Source organism: Passer domesticus, chromosome 12 (genome assembly GCF_036417665.1).
Source record: "Passer domesticus isolate bPasDom1 chromosome 12, bPasDom1.hap1, whole genome shotgun sequence".
NCBI classification, from domain to species: Eukaryota; Metazoa; Chordata; class Aves; order Passeriformes; family Passeridae; genus Passer; species Passer domesticus.
Genome location: NC_087485.1, coordinates 9,326,003 through 9,350,945, shown reverse-complemented (window position 1 = coordinate 9,350,945; position 24,943 = coordinate 9,326,003). Strand labels below are relative to the sequence as shown.

The 24,943-nt window shown below is 39.5% G+C and overlaps 1 long non-coding RNA gene across 2 annotated transcripts in view; it reads right to left on the bottom strand.

The window, feature by feature from the left end:
- Nucleotides 1–544: 544 nt before the first annotated feature.
- The window catches only part of LOC135279268 (uncharacterized), a 50,083-nt gene continuing 25,684 nt past the window's right edge, over nt 545–24,943 (bottom strand). Inside the window, exon 3 of one of the 2 annotated variants that reach the window (XR_010346554.1) lies at nt 545–1,037. This is a non-coding gene — a long non-coding RNA (uncharacterized LOC135279268). Of the gene's footprint in view, nt 1,038–19,608; nt 19,805–24,943 lie in introns of those variants that run through there. The other variant, XR_010346553.1, reaches the window with a different exon arrangement.

Sequence of the window (24,943 nt, the reverse complement as noted above, 5' to 3'; positions counted from 1 at the left end):
ATCATTTATTGGTGGTTTACCCCTGGTCAGAGCCTTGGGGCAACTCACCCAGCATGAGGCAATGGGACTGGCTGGTTGCCAACATTAACTGTACTTATTACATTCATCCCATGCAGAACACATCCATCTCCTGCTCTGCCTTGACATCCCATTTATTCCGAGATTCATTTGTCATGTCCCCAATCACCAAAATGAATAGAAACTCTCCAACATGATGGATTGTGGTTCTAATTAGGACTAAAGAAAAGATCCACACTCAAGTAGAGCCCTTTTTCTTTTACTTCTTCTCCTAATAAAATACTATTCCTAGCCAACTTTGTGACTAATGTCCTTTCATGGTGGTTGTCCACTGTAGGTCACCCAGTCAAAAAGAAACAGTCAAAAAGAAAGTGTAGTCCTTCCAGAATGTATTTTTCCTTCCCTAACAGCTACACAAATTATTATAGAAAAAAGGCCAGACACACTGAAAACCATGCACACAGAGTTTGTTGATGTGCAGCAGATGTCTAGAATACCAAATTTTGGACAATCTTTGTCCCTTTTGTGTCCCAAAATTTCCTTTAACAAAGTGCAGATAAATAGAAACAATTGGAATGAGAAAAAAGCTGCATTAGGCCTGGCAACAGTTAAAATTCCTGATAAATCTAATTTTTGTTAGTCAAGTTAAGTTTTACATCAGCATTTTAAATTAATGATACCAAAGAAAGTGCCACTATTTCAATCTAAGCCTAACATGTAATTTCATTGTGTTACCTCTCATTTCAATATGTATATCAGGAATTAACATATGCCCTGATACAACAAAAACTTTTTAAAAAGTACCCTTGGAGATCTTTCTCTGTTTCTCACCTAGGGTTCTTCCAGTAATGGTGTCTTTAATATATAAAAATGCAATTGACTAACTTGATGTGTTGGAAACACATTTTTTGGACCATGAAATCCAGAAGAGACATTTTGTTTTCCTAATGCCAGAAGATACAAACCAAGTGAGTATCCATGGAAGAACAACTATGGAGTTTGCTGTGGAAACCATTCACCTGGCAGGAAGGAAACAGGCAATTACATTATTGTTTACTCTTATTTGATAGCAAAACTACTTACAAACTTGTTTAGGTGTTTTTTAAAACAACTACTCTAAAGGCACATGCTGCATAAACACACAGCAAAGCAGGTTGTCAGCTTTTGCCAAAAGCCCACTAATTAAGGTAACACTTTCAATAACATTTGGATTTTTTCCATGCTTCCTCGAGCCTATGCTGGTACTGAACTGTTTCCCACTGAAGCACCTTCCTAAATCAGGATTTTATCCTATTTTTTCTCATTCATGAGCACACAATGGATTTAAGACAGTAATCCAGTGTTCTGATCCAGCTTCTGAATCATTCTGTACAGCACTGAAATTCTCCCAGAGACAACAAAGAAATCTAACTTTAAACAGTTGTCAAATACCAAACATAGCCACAGAATCATTTAGGTTGCAAAAGACCCTCAAAAGACCATTGAGTCTAACTGTGAACATAACACTGCCAAGGCCACCACTAACCCATGTCCCCAGGTGCCCTGAGATACTGAGGAATTTTATCCAGATAGAATGGGGAAATAACTTCACAGGCTGCTGGTCTGATTCATCCTGTGTCAGTTTCTCCCACATCACTGGATCCAGACATGCCAATCTCACTCACTGCACCAAGATAAAACACAAAGAAAGTAAGGCCACATGCAGCATGCCTGGCTTCACCCCCACCTCCCCAAAAAGGTCAGGTGGTCTGGAAATAACATTACAGTGCCTAGCTGCTAAAGGCACTGGGGCCTTGATGGGTCCTGTACTGGCTCTAGCAAGTTTCCAGTGATGTACCCTTCAGTATAGTCTGAGAATAACACTCCTGCATAATTTAAATGAGCACTATAAATTGTCATTTAAATTGCATGAGAATCTGAGATAAGGTTGGCAGAAGATCCAGAAAGAGCCCTTGAGTGTCAGATTAACACAGCAGGCAAGAGACAAAACCAGGCATTTTCTTTTCTTTTTGAGTAAAATCTTTCAGAGAGAAAATCAAAGCTTCTCCAATTCCTGACCTTTCATTTCAATGAAGAACATGCAATCTGCAATCTTCTGCTGTAATTGATCAGTGTTTAAAATGAACAAACTGTAGATTAATGTAATATACTCAGGCCAAAAAACCAAGATCTCTCCGAGCACTCTTCGAAGCAGATCCCCCGCTTCCACAAAAATGGATAATTTAATCTTTGTCATTAGCCTGTCTCTGTCAAAGAGAACAATGGATAGTCTATTCGCAATTGATGACTCTATAGAAATTAATATTAGTAAAAGGTGTCCATTTAGTGTCTCACCTTCTGTGCTAAAGGTGACATCCATGATGGATGCATCCTAAGACAATGGATTTATCTTTAAAATGGAGTAATTACACAGTGGATGCATGGGTGACATAATGACATTGTGGTTTTATATTAATAAAAGAAAGAAATATTCCTTCTGAAGAAGGAAAAAAATATTACTAACATGGTCATTTATGAGATTTTGGCAGCTACTTGTAACTGCAAAAAGCACTGTTGAATTGTTCAGCTATCAATTAGAGTCCTACACACTTTAAGCAGTTCATGATCAGCTTCCATGTGACAAACCCTAGTTAAGAAAATTAAAGGTGCTCATGAGCTCCTAAATCCCCCACCTCTCCAAGGGGGACTTCAAACTGGGACAGAAGTCAGAGGCAAAGCAGATGAGAATTGAGGGTGGGAATAAAGGGATGTAACTTGACTTCTGGGGGCACCACTGGCCCCTCAGGGTCACTATTTCTTCTGTTTGGCAAGCAAACCTCAGGGTGCTCCCTGTGCAGCCCTGTGAAATCCAGCCTTCCCCAGAGAAGTATTTGCAAAACTGCTGGAGATGGCAGGACCTGCAAGGAACCAGTTTGGCACAGAGGCTACAAAACCAGGCCTCAGGTGGTCAACTCACTGCCCCACTGGTACCAAAGAGCTTCTGCTGTCAGTGTTAATTAATAAATAATGCTAATGCCTGGCAGAACGACACCCTAGGAGTGAGGTGTGAGGCTTTTTTCTCCCCTCTCAAAAATGCCCAAGTTCACCCAACATTAAGACATTCTTTATGTCCTGTTCCTGGTGTTTTGTGTGGCCCACACTGCTGCTTTCTGAAAATTCACCACAGAATTCAAAATACAATATTTCATACAGAAAATTTGCAATTATCTTGTTTTGAATCTTTCTTTAAAACTAAATCTTCAACTAAAACCAGTCTCTTTACATTGGTCCTATAAAATGTATAATTTGACCTAAATTAGACATTTTTAATTTCCCCAACTTTATCATCAAGAATAACCAGCAAACTGAAACTAAAACCCCATTATTTGTTTAGTCCCCAGTAATCTCTGGCCCTTAAAGAAGTTTGAAAAGAAATCTTTGACAGATGCTTTCACCACTGGAATAATCTAGATGCTGGGTTTGGTGGGGAGGTTTTTTCTTATATATGTGTATAAAAATATTCTCAACTGTAGTATTTTAAAACTTTAAATAACTCAAAGCAAACAGAGATAATTATAAAAGTGCTCAAATGTATTACTTATTGAAAAGATGGCAAATGTTCACATTATATGAAGCAAGAATCTAAAATTTATCCTCTGTAACATTTCAGAGATTTCAGTAAGAATTAACAGCAAAATTTAGATGCCAAAATCATGCAATTCTGAAAGATTAGGAATAAAAAGTAATAAAAGGTTTTGTTTTAATGATATATCATACTTGGGTTAGTCCAAACTGTAAGAGTTCAAAAATGAATACTAGTGCACAAACAAAAACTTAAGTTTTCATTGTAATGTACATCAGAAAACAACCAACATCCTGTCCCTTATCTCATGAAACTCTTACATTTTGTGCCTGCCACTAGAACTGATTGCTACTTCTTAATAAACCACTTCAGTGACAAAATTTCCTTACGTAGTCAGTTTTTACAGCAAACTTCTGAAACTGCTGTCTCTGGAGAGCTCCTATTCCCAGTTCCTAAATTCTATTAAAAAGGCAGCTAAAAACTTTAAATACTTTCCAACTCCTACTTCTCTATTAATCCACAGCTACAGCTGTCACAGAGATTTTATGAGTTAGGCAGTGAGATGGGAGTGGACCATGAAAAACCACATTATGATGTAGTCCACAGCTTGAAGGCATGTGGACTTGAAATTTAAAAGAACAAATACTGGCTTTGAGTTTGAATATTCAACACCATTTCTCTTTTTAATTTGAATTAATTTGCTGATCCATGCTTCATATATTTTCCTTTCAAGGCTGACTGTTAATTTAGTAAAGGACACATCTACTGCTGAAAGAGGAAACATTTCCAGCACCACTTCGACATTCATCCACCTCTTCCCAGGTCATCAGGCTGGAAGCTAATGACTAAACCCATCACTTTCAAGTTTTCTGAATTGGTAGGCAGAGGATTTCTCTTGCAGGATTTTCCTGAAATGTATTTCAGGAGAAAAACTCTGGAACAAGGCCAACAACTGAAGTTTGGTGTTTCTCCAAAAAAGATTTCCCTTCCTTTACATGAACTTCAGTAAAATTTGAAATATTATCTTGAGACTTTCAATTAATTAATTATCTTATTGATGCCACACATTTCAAAGAAAATAAGTGGTTCAGGTCTTTAAAGGAGACAATCATCAATTGAAACTAGGAAGAAATTTGCAAATACAATTCCATGAAGACCCTGAACTACAAAATACACCCAAATAAAATGGTTTGCACAGCTGTAAGCTGTAACTTAAAGGACCATACTGAAGATAAACAACAGGCAATGAGTTATTCAAAAGAATATATGAACAGGCTATAAATTCTTGTTAAAATTATCTGTTATTATGAAATAGGTGCATCACGATCTTATGGTGCAGGAAAGACTGTACCATTAAGTGAGAAGAATAAAGATTTACTGTGGGAAGAAGTCAAGTTTTCTGAAGGATCAGCCAAGGCTGAACTAGTACAACTGCAGGAAAGCTAAGAGATGAAATCCAGAACTGCATTATTAGCATCTTTTTCCTCACTCTTCAAGTCTCTCCTTGCCCAGAAAATGAAGAGTTTTGCTCCCAACCATGATCATATGATGATATGATCATCATGTGTTTTCAGAAGCAGCCTCCTCCTCAAAGTGATCCCAGAACTGGAGGAACTAGTGAGTACACACAACTGTTTCTTATCTATGAAGTTTTATAAGCCCAGGGTCAAAGGCAAGATTTTAAGATTTAAAAAGTGGGACCAAGGTTAAGTCTGGGATTTGAAGACCTAGAGAACTTAAGCATTAAAGTTCTATTGAAGCAAATTGATTCAGTTTAATGCAATTCAATGATAATGTTAAAAGAATCCCTTTTAAATTGCTTTAATAAACAAAACAAAATTTTGTTTTATTTGAAACCTGTTTCATCCCCTTTAAGCCCTCTGACCAGAAGGCACCATTTCAGTATCAGTCTTTCAGATATTCCTTACTTTTGCACCACACCTTTATCTGGTAAGTTGACTTTACAGCCTTAAACCATGATTTCATGTTTATCTGTGTTGTTTGCTCTTCCCTCTTACAATCATCAATCAAAAGTGTGGAAATGAGCAGGAGAAAACTGATTTTTCAAAAGTCTAGGGACTGCACCCACCATGGCTTTATATCACACTCAATCCTTTACAAAACACTGGACCAACAGATTTACATTCACTTTACCTTAAAATAATCAACAAAACAAGGTTTAATGCTATGAAAAACCAAGCCTGAATATTTTTTAAATTATGTTTTCAGCAAAATTTTTACCAGCCACCGTAAAATATTTAGTCACTGATGAAGTTCTGCAGTCTCATTTTACTCACTGTCTTCAAAAGTTTTAATAAAGTTGTAGTTATCACAAACATTTGCCCCCACGGAGACTATTCTGCTTTGAAAATCACCAAAGTGCTCCCAGGCTGACTCTTATCCTGGTATTTCATATAAACATACAAAGTGCAATCTGTGACACAGAACCAAGGGTCATTGAGAGGTCTTGTGCCATGTTGAACTAATTACAAAAAAAAATGTCAAGAAAGTAACACATGACAGTTTTATATATTTCAGAGATACCTTCTGCAGAACACTCAGAGTCCAAATTAATAACAACAAAACCAAAAGACACATAAGTCTATAAAAAACATTGACTTTTTAAATTTTTCAAGTTTTCATAACAATTAATTTTTTCACCATAATGAACAGAAACTTTTGGGGAGCTTCTGGACTGAGCAGCATCACCTTCTTATCATGAGTAGATTTCTGTTTCTACTGTATCACCAATGACAATTTTTCTAATGTTCCAGGCTCACCAGATATAATTGGACATAATTTGCACTGACCTCAGCTCAGCAAAGGCAAAGAGAGAAAGAAAAAGCATCATCCTTTCTCATTCCCAAGTGTCTACAGACACGTGGCTGCTGCTGGAGATTCAGTTTGTCACAGGGAGGAATTGAGTATCCAGGTAATAGCCACAGACACATGATTTTTCTAGGCAATTGCAAACAGATTCCTTCAATGGTCTCCAACCTTCTGATTTGCAAACATCAATATTTTTTTTAGCAGAAATCCCAATCCCAGAAAAACAATGCTTTGATTTTGTTATTTTAGTTATTCTTTGTGAGCCCTAGTTAGTGGTGACCCATACAGACTGAAAAGCAACAATTAGCTGTTTGACATATTTCTGTATATAGACCTCTGCGTATAATTTCGTGACAAAGTATTTTCAGAAACTAGAAGCTTCCAATGCAAAAAAACCACCAAGCTGTCTCAAAAACAGAAGAAGGAATAACTAGGATGGCTGAAACATCAGCACTTAATTACTTAGAATAAAAATATCCCTGTTTGTCAGTGAAAAATAAATTAATATCTCATACTGGTTTAGGTATACAGTAGTTTAAAAAAATTCAAAAGTTAAAGCACTAGTTAGCTGGGAATATAGGACTCCTGAAATAGGTTTCAGCTTTTATACACAGATATTCATGAAACTCTAAATTCTCTACCAGCTTTGCAGTTGTACAGGATGAAACCAGAAAGCAAACACTGTATGACAGAAGGAAAAATAAGGTATTTTATGTGGGACAGATGTTAAGATGTTGCTTTTCTGGCAGTCTTTCCTCCTGTGATCATGTTTGCTTTTATACTGCGCGCCAGGCAAACGCGCCTTTCTGAATATTGCCAAAGGCCCCTCCTTAGTCCTTGTGCTACATCTGCCATCCAGAACAGTCAGCACCTCGGCAACTATCCATCCAAGTCATAAAAATTCACATAGCTCACATTTTCAATCCCACCAGAATGTACAAGTTACATACAGATGGTTAGAGGAACCCAACAAATGAGACACCCAGGTCAATAAACCAGAAAGCAAACAAAGCCCCAGAGAGAAGTGTCTTTTTTCACCACTTTCACAGCAATTTCCCTATCCTTGAACCTGTGTTTTAATGGACATGGTTATGTACAAAATGTGAAGCCATACATTAATAAGAGAATAGTTGTAGAAAGACAACATTAGGCTCACTGACAGATGAAAAAATTCAGCAGTGTTGTGGTTGCCCATTTATCTCCTGATGTTTTACACCTTTGAACTGAGCTACAACACTACTGGTACACAGGCAGAGAGGGTATTGAACTCAGGGTGAAATGATTATGGCAGGAACTCACTGCTGATCGCAGCAGTGACAACCTGTACTTTCCCTCCCCAGTCTTCTATATTTAGACCCAGATCAGTGCTTGGATACAGAGCAGGAAAACAATTTATGTACCACTGAAATATAGATGTGATTTGCAGAAAGATCAGTGACCCCACATGAATACTAATTTCTCACAAATAATACCAGCAGGGGCAATCCAAAAGGGATGATTGTACATACGTTATGACCAAATTCAAACATTTGATGATTGAGCAATATTTTGGCATGACGTGACCAAAAGCAGAGGATGACAAAGGGAGGCAGATCCCCTTCCTGCTCCAAAAAGGCTACACATTATTTTTGGCTACTTGTTCAAACTACATTTTGCTGCATTTTTTTTTTAATAAAACAGTGCCTGTGCAGGCTTTAGTCTTTACAGCTTCATGACAATACTAACTATGAAAGATGCTGTAATAATTCAAATGATCCCTATAAAGCTTATTCATGTCCACTTTGTTACTAACTGTAAAGGGGTTTGGTTTGCTCCATGGAGACCACTCAATATAATGTTTGCACTGCTCTGAAAGGGCACACCATCCACTACATTTATGAAACCAGTGAAAATCCTCCTAACACAGAAAACTGAAGCAGTCCATTGTTTTCTCAAGACATGCAACTCACCATCCCATTTTACTTTTTTCTAGCTAACTATCTTAGCTTGAAAAACAGAGATAGGGCAGTCAGAGAAAAAATAAGCCATGATCATGTGAGAGAATGCACAAGTACAAGTAGACAGAAGGAAACATTCAGATTTGTAGCATTAGTGGGAAGAAGTTTCATTTCTCCCATTCCTTTCAACTAGACTGAATGTACAGAACCCAAATTTCAGATAAAATAAAGACCCAAACAATCTGCATTTAATGGTAGCTCAGCTACAAAGGAATGATTTACAAATATTCATTGGAAAGTCACAATGGGGAAATTACATTTCTCTTTCCAATGATCTCATAAAAATCAAGAGTTTCTCCTTTGAGCAGCAGGTGCCCATTCTTAAGGCTTACTTATAAAAATACTAAAGGCTTCATATAACTATCACTTGTAAGCAAACTGATGCAGTTAACTTTTCAAATGTGTTTGAGACATGGCCTGAATGATATCACAGTCAACCCTTACATTTCCATTTAACTTTGATACAGAATAAAAGATGTGAGCATACAAATACAGAAGTGTACTATTAAATTCATAAAATATTTCACTTGCTTTTGGCTGAGTAACATCATGTGCAAAGCAATAAAAATTGAATTAAGGCAAATTTGAAATGCTCTTTGTTTTTCTGTTGTTTTAATTTCCATTTTTCATGTTTTTTCCAGAGGCTGGTTTTAGCCTATTACACACAATACCTGTCTGTTTCTTGTCCTGTCAATCATCTGGCCATATATTTTACTGTTCATTGATGCTTGTAGATCTTAAGGTTTTGTAATCTGCAGCAAGCAATATGAAATATATTTGTTGATCTTAAAAAAATAAGTCTTTCATAGACATGTGCACTAGTTTAATCAGAGATATAAGTATTAAAATTTCTGCTAGCTTTGTTCAGCAGGGTTTAGCATGGGAGTTTTTCAGACACTAATGGGAAGCTGGTGGCAAACCCTGCATCCATTCCCCACAGCAAACCAAGATTTTTAAACACATCACTTCTTTTTCAGTCATTAGTGTCTTCTTAAAACAACATCATGCTTTGTTTCCTTGATCAAAGCCACAGACTTAGGAGTGTGAAAATAAATTTCACTTTGGTGTGTTCCTTTCAAAACACGTCAGTCTCATAAGCAGGCTAATCTTTGGTGATGTATTATGATGGATTGTGCTTATCCATCCAAATTGTCTAGATAGATGGTTTTCCACTCATTAAAAGGGATTATTCTCCCCCACACACACCAGCACCACATGTGCTCACACAGGGTGAGAGAGACATGGGCCTAAATGTTCACATATGAGCCTTGAGGAAACTCAGCTTTCCCTGGTTCAATCTCAGGGCTTGGAGCAGTGCTTTGGTGAGGCTTTGGAGACACCTACCATGTCACAGGCATTACACTGGGATACCTCCAATGCACAGCCAGGCAGACATGCTGAGCTACTCTGGAATGAAAAACTGCTGCTCTAAGAACCATCCTTGAAATCCATCACTCCTGTATGACCATCTCATCCACTTCTATGACTGTATTTACAGCACCTTTACAGACAGATTATTATTCAGCCGTTGACTAAACCACTTCTTCCCACTTCTATGGCATGAATATCTCATTTCTTGACTTCAGCAGGACTTTGGTTTGAGTAAGGTGTGGTATTATCCTATATCAGCTTCAAAAACTCAGGTGTTTCCCTTCAAACATAGTACAGCGCTGACTTAGTTAAAAAGGAGAGACTTAAACTATTCCTATATTTACATAGGTTAAAAATTCTTGATTTTCTGTTTGTGTCCTCTATTCTATGTTATACAAGAAAGATACCCTACATTATGTAAATTAGGGCATAGCTTGATATTCCATAAAAAGGTAGAATCCTTCATCTAGGGAAGGAAGAACCTATCAGTGAAATTACTAAACACAGCTGATCTCCTGTTAAATCCCTCTGTGGTCATATTAAAGCAAATACCCGATTAATTATATTCTTGTGTGCTGGGATCCACAATACTTTATTTATCGCCTTAAACTGCATCTACAGCAAGACATCTAATGAGCAGTAGCTTTTCCCAGTAATACAGATAATCTCTTTGCAGAGAATTAGTTCTTGGAAAGTAGAAATGCACCTTTTTGCAAATTCCATTTTATACTTTCAACTCCCAAGAGGATGGGGAGTGGATCATAAGGAAGGAAGGGAAGAGGGAAAGACAGATTAAGGATGTAACAGTAATATTCTTTTGTTCAACATCTGCATGCTAGAGAGATTACACAATCTTCAGCAGATCAGCAAAAGAAGATTTGAAGCGACTACAGTTAAACCTTCTGAGCAACTGAAACACTCTGCTGCCTTCTTACCCTCCACCCCAACCTTCCCAGGTCCACAGCTAAGAAATATCCCACATCCCACCTAACTGCTAGAATATTCTTTCCATCTTTTAAAACCCCTGAATACCATGCACCCATGACCCTGAAGTAAACATGGTGCTAGCAGCACACACTCTCAAACAGATCCAACATCTGCAGGCAATAGACAAGGGCCCCTCTTCTCCCTCCAATAAGATCAAGCAAAATTCTAGCAAGAATTACAAAATTCCACAAAGCTCAGCTAGCATTCCCTTTTTTTTTTTTTTGCATCATAAAATCAGAACACTTAACAGAGAAACACAAGTTTCTATGATTCTCTTCTTCGACACAGTCCATCCAGAAAATGAAAAAAACGGTGGAGATTGTGAAATCACTGGAGGAGCCCCAAAGCTCCTGTTTTCTCTTCCATGTAGTGAACGTAGAGACAACAAATATTTCATAACACCTAAAATAGGAGAGGTACAGCTGACACAGCACAAGCATTGTGGAATAGCACTGGCCAGTAAACATTTCTCATGCCAAACCCATTTTTCTATCACACTGATGACAAATCAGATCAGCTGATCAGTGATAAAACACTAAGAACCACTACTGCTCCCATTTTCCCAACACTGCAGACAAGAGGCCTTGGTTCACAGACCAGCAGGCTTGGGAACCAGTATGGGACATCTCTCCATCATATCTGGTATTAATTTGCTTGTTTGTGCCATATTCTGTGTTTACAGCAACATAACTGGTCTGGATGCCACACAGCAGCACAAGAAGCACACAACTCATTATCTTCTAGTGGTTATAAATCCAGCAAGGAAATGTCAGAGATAGGTGGGCTCAGGTTGGTACAATTCCCTTTATTTCCAGGAATCTCCTCCAAAGCCCTGCCAGGCCACACCCACCCCTACAGAGATCAATCCATCCCACACAGAAACACCCAAACATTTCAACAGGAAGATATTTCTACTTATGCTGTGTAAAAACTGAGAATATATTTTTAAAATACCAGGCAATTGCTGGAATACAAAAACACAGCATAACCTCTGCTGCTGACCACATGGTAATAAGGTGCTGCTCAGCCTGTGCAAGCTGAGCTACAGGAACACAATGCTGATGGGAAAGAAGAGATCATCTACTTCACCTCTTTAGTAAAGCAGAGATAGAGTCCATCCCAAATGCTAAAAAACCCATTATGATCAGGGTAAACCTCTCTTCTTTCACAGGTGTGGACAGCCCTGACAAAACCACTTGTGGTAGAGCTGGGTGCACAGAGGACTTGAGCTTGCACAGGGCTCACCTGTATGCAAAGGCCATAAGGACTTCAGCAAAGCAAACAGGATTGGGGTTTTGGGGGCACAATGGAGGTTTCAGGGATGAGCTGCCCTAACTGCAGACAGCAGGTAATAAAGTAATACAGTGTCAGGCTGCTCTGGACCTCCAGGGATCACTCCCCCCTTCACAGTCAGGGTGCTGCAGCCCCAGCTGAGCGTTTTGAGCAGAAATCTCCGTGGATTCAGCTGCAATGGGATGAAGCCCCATTTATGTATCACCCCAGCAGATTAGGCTGTAATACACCAACAGTAATGACCCCACTTTCCATAAAGCAGACAAAGCCTTGAACCTCCTAAAATGCACCTCAGGCATGCCCTAAAGAGAGAAAAAATTGATTTTACTACTTGCCTCAGAATCCATTGATGATATTCTTAGAGCGTATTAATAAAATATAATTCTACTGAGAACAAATTCCCAAAGATCAACCTTGCAAATAGCTCTTTTGCAAAAAAAATTTTTGTGACTTTAATATTTACCACCTAACATTTCACACCCGATAAGGGAAAAGTGCTACTTTGACCTGCTGCATAGTAATGTGGTGTGAAGCAATGAGAGCCAATTTACTGGGCAGCACCGAGACATAATGTGCAGGAACACTGCGTGGACTCACAGAGTGAATCAGAATGCCAAAGCTTTCTCTTCTGTGATATCTGCAAATCGCTGAATAATGTGGTTCACTGACCAAGTGAATTATTTTCAAGGAGTTTGGCACATCTTTAATTACAAGATATGTAAAGATGAAATGGAAACACGCTGCGCATATTTCTTCATGGCTGCTGAACTTTTCTTATGGAAAAGCACCTGTTTTTATTAAACTGTCTCTAGAAAGCATAAAATGTACGAGGGATAGGCTGACAATATATTTTTCAACATGTGTAAGTTACCATCTGGGCAACCTTACAAGGTATGGATCAACTGTGTATAGGTGTTGTACCTGCACACACAAAGCTACACATACATAATTGTACAAATATGTAGAAAATAGATTTCTTCCTATCAAAAATGTCTTTAAATTTAGATAGCATACCAACAGTATTATAACGTTTCTCTTGCAACTGAGGAAGGCTAAAAAAAAAAAAAAAAAAAACAAACCACACCAGGTCCTCTTTACTAAACATTTATGTGCCCTTTATGCTTCAAACAATCAGAAATTTGCATGCTGACAATGATTATGTAAATGGACTGTTTTGACAATCAGGTCCCAGAGGATTCCTCAGCTGAAAGCAATTCTCCTTTAAAGGTTTCATCACGGTCCAAATCAGTGGTTCTTGAGACACCATTTTCAGTAATGCAATAAATACCCTGTCAGATTCTTGCTGGTTGCTTTCCTCTTAAGCAATGAGCCCTTCTTGCTTTGAAACAGCAGCCCCCAAAAGGTCTCTGCTGATTTTGAAGGGCTGTAGTACATGACATAGTTTTGAACCTCCACTCTGGGTAAAATATTGCAGTTTTGACTCAACTGACCAAAATGCATAGGTGACCCCCCTGGAGCAGGAGGTGAGTGTAGATGACTTCCTGAGGCCCTTTTTAACTCGATTTGTCCCATGATCCCACAATCCTCAAATAGCTGAGCCCTTTAGACTGGGGCAGGCACACTGCAGAAACACATATCCAATAATATTCTGGCCTCACCCTGAGCTGCTGGACTATTGCAACCATCCAAGTCAGGGCTGCAAGGTTTTATCTGAAGTGAAGATTCCAAACATCCATGACATCAGAAGTATTGAAGGATGCCTTAGATTTTGCAATAAATATTGTGAAGGAGGGGTGCTTTCTCAGCACCCGTGCTGTTAGAGGTGCTGTGCATAGAAATGTCAAAAATTTATCCTAAAGGGTTTTATCCTAACCTAAATGACTAAAGCTGAAATAGATAAAGATTCAAGGAACTTCTGCAATGCGTTCAAATGTGGATTCCAAGAAACTAGTTTTATAGGAAAAAAAAGCTGATGTGGTTTGGGCTTTTTTGGTTGTATATACCTGCAACCCCTGTTAATGGGAATGCACAATTTAAGGGGTATGTTGCAGTTATTGAAAGAATTTCCCTCCAATTCTCCTCACTTAAAAATAGGCATATAAGTAATCTTTTTTTAAAAAAAACTGAAAACCCAAACAAGCAAACCACTATTCCCCACTACTGAAACTTCAAACTACAGTTTTAAAGTGGAATAGAAAGCACAAACCAACAAATCAGGGTCAATCAGCTGTTCTGCTTCTGCAGCTGTTTTCTCTCCCTCTCCAAATGCCCAGTGCCACAGATGAGAACATAGAGACCCCACCAGGAACCCTCACAGACAAGTTCTCACACAGCTTCTGTGGCAGGGCCAGGAGAACATGCACATCCAGCTCCTATCAGTGCTCAGAGGGGCCAGAACAGACTGAGAAACCAGCTCAGCACTGCCCTGTACCTCCCCAGCCAGGAGTGCCTTCAGTGCACAGCTCACTTCCAATCACCCAAACACTCTTTCTATCAGGCACAAAACAAGTCCAGGGTGGGCAGGGACCAGGAGGTTCACAGCTGCCCAGACACACAGCAGCTGGCTTTGGTGTCACTTGGGTGCAGCCGTGCCCATAAAAAGCTCTGCACAGTTTCATTGCATGGGGATATTCTAAATACATATCAATTATAAATTCCATTGTAGTGATTGCAAAATGCAATTAGATTAACTGCAGATTGAACATGCCTGGAGCTGGCACGTGATGATGGCATTCACAGTGAAGGTGTCAGCAGGACACTTCAGCAGCCAAGGATGGACACCCTGCCTGGAGCACTCCTCTTGTCCTGGTGAGGAAACTTGGGGCTTGAAAACCTAAACTGACCACCACAGCACGTGCGTTAAGCAGTAGAAAAGAAATCATAGGTTTTATTTCTCAAGCACATTATACATCTCTGAGTAAAGATCCCCAGCATTAGGCAGTGCAGCCAAAGGCCCCAGAAGTCAGGGTGCAGCAGGGCAGCATAGCAAGAGCACAGCCCAAGAGCACCTGATTCCAGTGCAGACCTGCTTGGTGAGCGGCTCAGCCCCATCCTGGGACACAAACCAGAGTGCACCATCTCCTTGTGTGCTTCGATTTATTTTGGAAAGAAACCAAGGTGTAGAGAGGCAGGAAACCACAACATGCTCCCAGAGGTGCTGCAGTCTGAATGGGCAGAGGCCCAAGATTGCAGGGCTTACCCCAAAGCCTGAGCTTCCCTCTGCACAGGCATGACCACATGGAACTGGTGCTATTTCAGGGAATCCTTTTATTCCACCAGCTGCTACTACTGAGGTCTGAAACTGAAACCCAGTGTGTGATCTCATGGATGAGTGCAAAGCTCACAAGCTCTCACATCTTAACAGAGGAGAAGAAAGGCTCTGTTTAGTTGTGCCAGAATAAATGAAGTGCAAAGGTAGCTGGGATGCCTCTTGAAGCTGTTTAGTGCTGGCACTCAATTTGAATCACTCTGAAGAAAAGCTCAAGATTTCCTAGGGAAAGCACTACGCCTCAATGCCTTTAAACTATTTTTGTGCTTCTGTGATCCTGGGCTGCTGTGCACTGCAAGGACGTGGAGGGGCTGCCTGCTTCCCTGGGTGGTTTTCTGCACACAACAGCAAGAGCATCTTTCCCCAAATGGACGTGGGGCTTTTCAGAGGCTCTTTCTGTGCTTTTCCTACAGCCCAGGCACAACCTGTGAGGGGCAGGAGCAGGGGCTGAGGGGCCTGTCCATGCTATTTTATGGCAGTTTTTCGAAAGTGTCATCTGGAAATGTCACTCCAGCTGTGCTACTGCTGTGTTCAGACAAAGAAAAAAGGGAAGAAGAAAAAAACAGCAGCAGTGTGGGACAGAGACCAAGTGTTCAGACAAATTCATGTTTTAGAACTTAAGGACAGTTTTTCAAAACTTGTTGCAACATCAGTTTGCTGGAAAATAAAACATTTTGGACAAGACCGATGGTTTATATTTTAAAATTCTGATTTATAAGAAATAACCAAGTCCCAGTAGAATGCAGACTTGTACCAACTGTATATCTTTTAACTCTTCTTCATAAAATCTCTGGGCTTGGGTCCTACCAGCTACATACTGCACTCACTGAGACAGCAGGATCATGGCTTTGAAAAAAATCACTAGGCACTAAAATAAGAAAAAAATCAGACCCTCGCCATGCTTCACTCCACAAACACTTCATGAATTTCTGTAGGAGATGACAAAAGCAATTTCACACAGGAGAACAATACAGATCCCTCTGTCTCAGCCTCCAGGGTGAGCACCAGTGACAATAAAAACACATCCTCTCCTCGCAAACAAACAGTGAATGATTCCCGGACTAAATAAACCCTTTCATCAATAACAATCCATCAGAGGTGCTTCCTTCTTTCTTTCTGTAATTCATTTGTTCAATTAACAGCCCCACATACGTAGCCTCCCAGGAAAATAATTGATCTCACTGCCCTGGAGAGGAGCCACTTCCCTGGATGCTGGCAGCAATTAGGGTCTCATGGATGTTATTTCCATTTGCAGAAGGCTGACGCCAATGCACACGTGCAGGCTTATGGGAGACGCTCCACAGAAAAAGAAGAATTAAAGAAAACAAGCCAGAAAAGCTGTCACACAATGTAAGTCTTGTTGATTTCTTTGCCACCTTTTGTGCTACAGAAAATAAAGCGTCTATTTGGTCAACATGTGCTACCAATAAGTCGGTCTAATTAATGGCAGACTGCTGAGAAACCGAGCAGCTTTCCTTATCTGCATAGGAAAGGAGCCCGAGTCAGCTTCTGATGTTGAAAGTTACTTGCAGGAAACTGCCTCACCAGACAGAGCTGCAAACCCTGCTTGTCTTTCAGAAAGAGGAGGGGGAAAAAAAAAAGGTAACATTAGTTTTACTTTAAAGAATTGCCAGGACCCTTAAGGAAATACATTGAGAGCATTCCTGTGAAAGCAGGAGGATACCTTCACTTCTCTGAAGTGGATTTTCCTCACAATGTCAATGGCTAACTTGAAGGGAAAACAAATTTAAAAAAAACAAAAACAAACCACAGAATAAAAAAAATTTAAACACTAAAATCTTTAAAAACCAAGAAAAACAAAACCCGCACAACATAAATCCAGAGTATTTTAGGAGGTTGAAAATGCACCCAATTTAATATTGTAGTTAGTTTTTAGTCAGTCTGCCAGTCAGCACAAGGGCCTATTGGCTTCAAAGTTGCTTAAAACATATACATTTGTAGATGATGCCCAGTGACCCACAGCATCTGGTAGAATAACCTGGAAGTTATACAGGTCAGGTATGTACAGGTAGGGTAATCCTGTCACTAACTATGCAAATCTCCTGCAGAAAAAAAAGTATTAAAAAAAAAGAAAAAAAAAAAGGAAAAAAAGACAAAAAAGAAACAAAAAAAAAGAAAAAAAAGTAGTAAAAATCATTTAATTAAAATGGTCCTATAATCCAGAATCTCAGGTTTATAAAGTAAAGATTAAAATCAAATTAATGGAGTCTTACAGCTGATTTGCCTTCCCAATTTCTAAGCACAGCTAACAGAGATCTTCTCTCCCTACTAGAAAAGGCATTTTTCCTAATTTCCACATCCAAATCTTTGCTTCAGAAAACCGTGTCATGAGCACTGTATAAATCTGTGCTGAAGACATTCACTGTGGTACCAAGATGTTGCAGGACTGTTTTTTTGGGGTTTTTTTTAGAGAGAAACTAGAATTTCACAAGAGAAGTCTATTAACGTAGATCAGTCACCATCAAATCACCAGTCATCAAAAATTCTTATTTCCTCTGGCTTTCAATGAAAACAAGTAATAAAATCTCCAGACTTGACTTTACCTCCTAAAATAGTAGTGCTAACAAAATTGGAATTATCATCTTGGAGTACAGGGAAGTAAACTAACATTAAAAACAGCTTTCTCTCCACAAGGTAAAGCATACAACTTCTTTCAGGGTAGGATTAACTTCATGTTCAAAGAAAACTAAGGCAAGCAGACATGCAAGCATGGAAATCTAAAAAAACTCCTTTAGTCCACAGAACAGTAATTCTATACCAAATTTTTGCGATGACTAGAACATCTCCAAAAGAAACTTGTACACATTGAAAACATGGGAAAAAATATTTAAAGTGGAAGTGTGGCTTGACACCCACAGCTACATTACATTAAAAAATAAAAATAGTTATGACAAAGTACAATAATATTTTGAATTACCCTGGATAGCTTTCCATGCTCTCCACATAAGTAGATGCTCTCAGCCAAGGAATGCATCCAACATCCTCCTGAAGCCTTGCAGACATTTTAAGCCCACAGTGAAACAAAGTGCTGCTGAACACATTTTTCCCAGGGTTGAAGGAAAAGAGGATAAAAAATGACAGGAGACCATCTTAAAATTTAAATTTAGGTGGGCATGTTCACAAAGTTCAGAACACTCAAAGACTCACGTTTGTATCATGCTTGACAGTGACTGGGAAAGAAACAAACAGATGATGGAGCTCTACCTTTTCAGATGACAAACAGCCTGTTGGCAAACACAAAGTATTCAAGAGCAAATAATGCCAGCTACTGTCCCATTAGAACTAATATCTCACCCCATTTAAAAGCTCACCCAGAACGTACTGTCCTGGGGTGGACAGAGCAATGCTGCATAAAGTGTGCAGGAAAGGACAGCCCTTGCTACAGACAGAGCGAGCAGCTGTGATTAACTCAGAGCTTAATGCAACCCCAGGCTGAGTTTTGTTACAAATGAAAACAGCTTTATGGTGTTAATATCTGTCTAATTTCTAGTTCCAAAGTTTTCCCCTTGAAATAACTTTTCAGTAGATTCCTGGAGCAGGTGTTATCTTTCCTTCATAAACCTTGAGATAATGTAACTATAATGATTTTCCAAATAAAAAGTGAAAGGCCATCAGGACAAATATCTCCATTTTGATTTCACTGAAATATTATTATGGTGATGGCAATAATTCCACAGAGGAATTACTTAGAATACACACTCAGCTCTGACCTGACCCAGCTATAACTCAGATGATACCTTTCCTAAGTTGGAAGAATTTATTTTCATTTTCAGCTGAGTTCATCTAATCATGGTGCTTCATTGTGACAAAGAGTTCATCATTCCTGTGCAAATTGCAGCTACCACTGCTAAGAATCAGACACTGCCACAGCAAATTCTGCCAGTGCACAGCCCAGCTTGGGAAAACTATTTTCAGATGAGCAAAATAAATAGTATCTTATATTTTGTTACTAAAAAATATACATTTAACACCCCCTGTCGGTAATTGCCTGTATTAATTTAACATTAACACAAATTGGAGACCTAGAAATTGAGAGTGAAACACCACCCATTCCTAAACTCTGCCTGTTGCAGACTCCTGTAACCCAGATGGTGAAGGGACCCAAAGCAAGGTAGGTGAAGAGCAGTAATGTGTTTTATTAGGCCAGGGTTTGGGAGCACAGGGTTTTTTCAAGGTCAGGGCTTCAAAAGTTTTCACATGTCCAAAGATTTATCTGCACCCTGCAACTACATTGAACAAGTTAAGAAAAAGCATTGCCCTGACCCAAAAGCACTGTCCTGTTCAGGATGTTGTCACACAGGTACCTGGGAAAGGAGGAATCAGTTCTGATCCCTGCCTTGCTCTGTCATTTGAGCCAAGGCATTTAATACTACCTGGGCCTCAGTGGCCTATCAGTATAGGAAAAGATATTTTCCCCCAGGAAATGCTGTGTAAGTCTGCATCCAAAAATCCAATAGATTCTGGCAATGGCAAGAACTGACATCAGAAAAAGAAAGGCTGTTGAGAAAAAAGAGGAAGATTAGGCATTTTATTTCTCTTTCTGCCATAAATTAGTCCTCAGAAATACTGATAGCCAACAGAGAGCTACCTGTGCTGATAAGAACTGCCCTTTTTGCACCCAGGTGAGCACAATGGTGGCTGTCTCTTCAACATGGCACATACAGAGCTGCTCCTGGGCAACCACAGCATGATGCAGGCATGCAGCAAGAGACAAGACAAGCAGGCAACACATGCTTTTATTTCCTGCTCAAATGGTATATCTGAGTCACATTTCCATATGAAAAAAAAAAATGCTGCAGCCTCTAAGTTATGATTTGAACAGGATATTTCAACAATGCAGCCATAGCTTGTTTTTAAAAGAAAAAAAAAAAGAAACAAAATTCCACTGGCATGCTTTATGGATTTAGAACTTACTTTCTGTCTTTAGCAAATCAGGATATTTATAACTGCACCAGGATATGTACAACTTAAATTAATAACCACTGAGAGCATGAAAGAAAAAAGTGGTATGCCCAAATTGCATATGCAAATATGCAAAACAAGTTTGTAGCAGGGAATGTGCTTTGCATTCTCTGCTGATACAATTATTGGACTATAATTGCTAGTTGGGTAGGTCAGGGCTACCAGACCTGGAGAGGAGACAGGAATGTTACTGAACTGAGATCATTCTGTTGGGGTGACTCACTCCTCTTTCAGATCAGATCAGTCCAAGTGGACTCCCTGAGACAGGGAGAATAAATTTTTAGTCCTCTCCAAACAAGGTCCCATGCCAGGCCAGGTATGGAAATAAGTTTCAACTTTCAAGTTTTTCACAGGTCATTTATATGACAAAATAATGCAGGAAACACAGTTTTAGTTCTCCCTGGGTATGGGAACATCAGTAAGCAATGTTCACTCTCTCAAGCTGGCCTGAAGAAGGGCTAGTGCTGGCAGTGGCATTATGGCACCTTCTGACTTCAGCTCTCAGGAGCTGCAGCTTCCATCTGGCTCTGCTCAGCCCCACCACTGGTTACACAAAGAACTGTGAGACAAACCACACCAGAGCCCTGAGCAGTGGTGGTCATTCACCAGGATTTATGCCCTTTTAATTGCTGCCTATTAAATGGATACTCTGATGAACCTGCTGGAGTCCAAAGCCCTCTGTTCCACCTCCTCAGTTCCTGCCAGATGGGATTTTTCACTCATCTGCCACCTGCTGCTTTGCAGCTCTACCACCGTGCCAGGATCAGCAAGTGGTTCCAGCTCTTGGGTGGTGATCCCTGGAGTACAGAATATTCTCCAGACCAAAATCATGCTCATTTTCTACACTGTGCTCCAGCAGATACATTTCTAAATGAATACTGCTGGGTTTGCTGATCGTTTTATGGTTTGTTTACTTCTTGAGCATGTAATATTGTTAGGGTAATGTTGTTTTTAATTAGTTGGAAGAACTATTGTTTCAGAAGGCTGAATGCATTTTCTAGCAAGGGGTCTTTATAAATACAGTGAATGTTACTGGTTATGCCTCCACAGATGGGTACTGGCAGCTGCCAGCCAGCTCTGCCCCTGCTCAGAGTTGGGCTGGACCCAAGCCAGAGCCAGTTCAGAAGCCACAATAGTTGTGTTAGCACAGTGTTGAGTCCAAAAGCCTCTTGGAAAAATCAAGTCTAAAAAATGGGTGTGTTTTAATTCTTCAAGGAAGTCTCATTTGTTACAAGTTTCTCAACTAAGCAGTTTGCAGCGTTTCAACCCTACAAAGTGAAAATAACCAGAAAATAACCAGGAAATAAATAAAGAACCAACTATCAAAAATTTACCACTATCTACAGATAAAGATGTGCTGTAAGTAGAGACAGGAAGGGTGATCCCATGTACAAAAGAACATTATATGTTCACATCCACATGTGTTACAGATAAGCACATACAAGTTACATGCGTACATCAAGAGCCGTCATTTTTCAGCTGTCCTTTCCTACACCTCCCTGTGGAATGGCATTAGAGGGACAAGGAGAGTGGGACAGCTGGGCTTGGTCTGTGTCAGCCAAGGAGAAGGGAGCTTCTAGAGCTTTCTCTCTGTGTGTCACTGCACAGGAGCTCCTTTGGTGGCTAAACACCCTCAGCAAGCCAGAGGGGTCAGATGGAGCTGATAGGGGAGCATTAGATCAGCCCACGAGCAAGGCTGCTTGTCCAGATCCTCTGATAGCACCAGATCACCCCCATTTTCTCTGATAGGATCAGCCCCATTCTCTCTGAAGTGGATAAGAAATTATGATACAATTTAAATTTCCTTCCTCTCAGGCCCATGTTGCAGGTTCTTCTATGAATAGCACTTTAACCGAGTTCTGAGAGCAGTTGATTTCAAACTCAGTGCCTGGTGTAGCTTGCAATGAGAAACCAAGCAGCTAGAGACTGACGTGTTTCCTCCAGCTCAGAGAGTTGTTACCTCTGCTTGTTTTGCTCTGCATTATCTCCACAGCAGTGCACATAATTGTGGATACATGGAGACCAGAATAAACTACCCCATGCACGTGGCTACTCCATTCTCTCAGGAAGGAAATAACCCACTGCTGGAGTCCAGACCCTCCTGGCAGCCTGGAAGCCATGATAATGCAAGTCCTGTCTAAAGGCAAACATCTGGTATCCTCATTATGCAGACCTTACACTTCTCTGCAAAGAACAGGGAGGCAGAAATATGTCTCCACATGGGAAAGGAACTGTGACTGAACTCCAGCCCTCTCTTTGCAGGTCACAAAATGAATACTCCATGCCAGGACTATTTCTACCAGAGCATGTGCTCACTCACTAAAGGAGAGAAGGATCAACAGAAGACGCTCTTGACTTGGGTAAATTAGGAATGCAGGTGGAACCCCATCCTCAAAAACACTATTACACAGAATAAAATATGCATCAGGAGGATTTATGTGGTAGGCTCAAGGTCTCCTCCTCCATTTCATTTTCTGTGCAACTATAAATTACCTTGTATTTCTGAAGAAGTTGGTGTTATAAGCATATGGTTCATGATGTTTAAGTCACTTTTTCTACCCAGGAAATATTACACTATCGTGGGCTGCTGTCAGGAACAGGTTTTTCCCCTTTGTCTCTGCTAGAATTTTTGTATTCTTTTTTAATTCTTGGTGCAATTTTTCCCCAAATCAGAGGGCTGAGAGGAGGTAGCACAAAGGAGAGTTTTACAAACACATTCTTTAAGAAAAGCAGTATCCTACAAATCCCACAACAAGCCCTTATTGGCACTTCCACTAATGTAAATAAAATCTATTTGGTTCTCGGAAAAACAATCACTTCATTCTTGTTATCAGAGGACAGAATCTGGGTCAACAGATGCGTTTTGGATATGCACCAATTCTTAAATGATTTACTATTCTGATCTGTGGATACAAAAAGCAATTTCCTACACCAGCAGTACCTTAGCACAATGTGCACTTTCATCCTACCACCTACATTGCTGTAATCATTAAATATTATAAAACATCTCCCACAAAAGAAAAAAATTCTGATATATTACTATAATGTAAATCAGTGCTTTGGATTACAGTGTGATACTAGTTCAGTTATTTATATGTGTTTCAACTAAAAACATCCAACTGGATTTCAACTATCACAAGATTAATCTCACTAATACTTTATATATACAGATGGTCAGACAAGAAAAATTAGAAAAATATGAAAAATTAATATATTCTCCTTGTATAATTTAAAATATGATTTGTCTCTTAGAAGATTATAACTGGAGCTTCTAGTACCAAGAATAACTAGACTAACCAATATAGGTCCTCTGCTTTGTGGGAAGTTTTTCATTCTGTCCCAGCTCCAAAGTTATTGTCAGACACAGGAGATCCACAAAGCATACAAATACAATACAAATCACAGGCTTGCTTTTGCCTGGATATAGTAACTTAGTAACTAAGCAGAGTTGTGTAGCTGCAGTCTTACTCACTTTCATGCAACAAGTTCCAAAGATGACAGCAAGACAGTTCCATGAATTACATATTCCAGCACTGTATCTTGCTGTTGAAAAGGTGCTTCATGTCAACCCTGATCACCACATTTAATTAATATTATACACCCAGTAACATTTGCAGTGTTGAATAACATTTCATCATTGAGCAAAGGCAGAGAACATGCATTCAGGCTCTACATATGCCACTTATTGTCATGGTTTACAAATTAACATAAGTGTTTAAAAACACAAAGTGCTCTGGACAGAAACAGGTGTCTGAGACACACATTCAGAAGTTCATCAAATTAAAAACCTTCATTCTGACAACCTGTAGCAAAATAGTTGATCTGCTGGAAAGAAGGAGCACAGCCAGAGCAAACATTTCTGGCAGCATGAGGATCAAAGAGGTCTCAGATAGCCAGAAAAAACAAAGGATGCTGACATCAAAATATTGGCAGCTTGCATTGTTTCTTTTCTTTCCAAATAAAATGGGCAAAGAAAAGGACTAGCTTTCCCATCCAAGTTCAATTCTCCAGTGAGCAGCATTCTGTAGCTGTAATTATAATCTTGTATTCGTGTGCACACTAACTAATTTCCTGGGCAAGTTACATTTCAGCTTGAACATGTTGGCATGTAGAGACCAACCTCAATAACAAAAATAGCTGCTGAGTTCAGCAACCTGCAGCTTTTTATAGCTGACCTTGCAGCTCTGCAAGATAGTGGCTCTGGGCCACTTCATTATTTCAAAGAAGGAAATGTGGTTCTGGGAGTTTCATGGGGACTATCAAGACTCAAAAGATAAGTGGTTTCCTGGCTAAGTTCTTTTTGCTTGTTTTAACTTGGTCATTCTCATTTCAAAAATATTCTGGCCCTCTTAATATTCTCCACTCTGGCTGTGATTGGTGGGGCTAATCTTGCTGACGTAGTTTCATTTACTCCATGGACTTTTCCTTAGTTTAAGCAGTTTATAATGCAGCTGGTTGCACTTGAACTCTCTCCCAAGTTGCATTCTGGCCATAGCAAGTAACCATCAGTGAATTAATCATATTTCAGTTTGACTTCACTTCCAAAATGACTATAGCAATAAAACTATATAAATGGACTAAGAACAACGAATAAATGTAAACAGTTGCATGACAGTCTGATTCTGTTAGACTGCTTCCCTGCCTGATTGAGTGATTCTGTCCATTAGAATACCC